Here is a 2500-nt window from a genome sequence, read left to right on the forward strand (position 1 = left end):
GCTAGAGGAGGAAGCGACCTCGAGATGGGCGCGGCCCCCCACCGAGGAAACACCGGGGCGGCACGCTCCGCAGCAGGCGGGGGTCCGGCAGCTCTGGGAGGGGGGCGCCCCCCTTTCCACCCGAACCGGCACACACCCAGGGCGGGTGGCACCCACTCGGCCCTTTCTCATGTCAGTTCGCCACCCCACCAACGGCTGCTTGCGGCCGGCACCCGGCGACCCGGGGCTGAGACCATCGCCAGCACCCCGTGCAAGGTTTTTTCGGACACCTGAGAACTCACAGGGCCACTTGGCCTCGCAGAGCCGGGTTCGGTGATAGAAGCCCGAGGATAAGCGGGAGAGCACACACACACCTCTCCTTCGCCGCTCCAGCGGGCAGCACCTCGCGCGCGACAGGACGCGTGCTGGAGAGGAGACCCCCCTGCCTGAACATCGGACACCGCCCATGCACCCCCCTGTGACGGGGGAGCACAGCAGAGCCGACCCGCCGGGGGCCCTCTCCGACGCGACCCGAACGGCCTCATCGATCGGGAGCAAACACACACGGTCGAGTCCTGAGCCAACTCACCCCGCCGCCCACCAGTGGCCGCAAACCAGCGGCGGGCGCTGCGTGTGGGTGCGGACCATCGTCTGCAAGAGGTGCCCACTCGAGCCTGAACACCGGCACCGCCCCCACGCTCCCTGTGACGGGGAAGCAGGGAAGCGCCAGCCCGCCGAGGGGCCTCTCCGACGTGTCCCGGGACACCTCAGCGGGCGTCTGCGTGTGGGTGTGGATCGGCAGCCGCGAGCCGGCTGCTGCTCCGGCCGGAGCACCGGCATCACCACGCTCCCTGCGACAGGGGCCCGAAGAACGAGGCTCTCGAGCCGCTGGTGTCTGGGCAGAGCCGCACGGGGCACCCCCCGGTTTCTCTCTGGACCACCCTCTGGCGTTCACGAACGGCACACGCACCGGGCCTTTTCCCCGGCCGCGGGGGGGGGGGGGGGGGGGGGGGTGTCCGGCTCACCCCTCTCCCGAGTCGGCAACGGCTGCATGGGACCTGCCGCTGGCTGGGCTCCCCGCCTCCGCAGCGGCTTCCGGCACCTGGGACACACTCGCGGGGCTGCCGGAGACCTGCCGGGAGACCGCCGCGCCGAACGGGCAAAAGAAAGTGCTCTCCCCGAAGGGCCGGGCTCAGGACCGCTCCCCGCCCGCCCTCGTCGCAAGCCGCCCTAGGCCTCCCGCGGGCCGGCCACAATGCGCTGGGGGCGCCCGGGAGTGCGGCTCCGGAACTCAGCGGCTGTTCACCCTGTGGCCTACAGTCGTACCGCTAAGTCCAGCGGGGCGGGAGAGCCGAAGGACAGCCGCCCCTCCTACCGGGGAGTGGCTCGAAAGTGGCCGACCTCTACGATGACGTAACTGGAGGCAGCGACGCAGAGCGACCCCTTTCGCCGCTCCACAGGAACGCCAGGGAGAACAGGTCTACCAGCCACCACCCCGAAAGGCCACCAAGTCTCGCTGGAGCCTGGTAGACCTGCTGCCAGTTAGCGGAGGCAGACCCGGGGCACCGGCTGCGACTTCTCCGGGCCTCCCGGAGCCGCGGAGACCGGCTACGCCGCGCCCCTTCGAGGCCGGCCTCCCCGGAGGCCGGTCGACCCGCCCGCCCCTTCGAGGCTCGGCGGCCTCCCCGGAGGCCGGTCGACCAGCTCGCCCCTTCGAGGCTCGGCGGCCTCCCCGGAGGCCGGTCGACCAGCTCGCCCCTTCGAGGCTCGGCGGCCTCCCCGGAGGCCGGTCGACCAGCTCGCCTCTCCCCGGAGGCCGGTCGACCAGCTCGCCCCTTCGAGGCTCGGCGGCCTCCCCGGAGGCCGGTCGACCAGCTCGCCCCTTCGAGGCTCGGCGGCCTCCCCGGAGGCCGGTCGACCAGCTCGCCTCTCCCCGGAGGCCGGTCGACCAGCTCGCCCCTTCGAGGACCTCCCCGGAGGCCGGTAGACTCTCTGGCCGCTGCCAAGGCAGCCTCCCAGGCCCGGGCGGGCGAGCGGGCGGGCGGGCCGGCCGCTGCCGAGTTGGACCCTTCGGGCCGGCCGCTAACAGGCCAGCCCGCCGCCCCTCCCGAGTCCCCCTCCCCGGCCGGACCCGTTCGGTTTCCTTGGAGAGCTGCCGCTTCTCCCTTAGCCGCTTAGCGTGCTTTCTTTGTTTAGGTTTCCCCCCCCCCCGGCTTGCTCCTTTTCGGTGTCGTACGGGCTTTTTTTTTTTTTTTTTTTGTGTGCATGCGTGCGTGCGTGCGTGCGTGTGCGCGTGTGCGCGTGTGTGTGTGTGCGCGTGTGCGTGTGTGTGCGCGCGTGCGTGTGCGCTTTCTGTATGCTTGCCCCACCACCAGCAGCAGCAGCAGCACCTCCCTTTCTCGCCCTTACCATCTTCCTCGCTGGTTTTCCTTCGTTTCCCGTGTTGTTTCCTCTCCTCCACCACCACCACCCCCCCCCCCCGGCCCCCCGATCTCCTTGGGAGGCCTGCTCATTTTTTTGC

The sequence above is a fragment of the Struthio camelus genome, chromosome 31 (genome assembly GCF_040807025.1).
Source record: "Struthio camelus isolate bStrCam1 chromosome 31, bStrCam1.hap1, whole genome shotgun sequence".
Taxonomy (NCBI): Eukaryota; Metazoa; Chordata; class Aves; order Struthioniformes; family Struthionidae; genus Struthio; species Struthio camelus.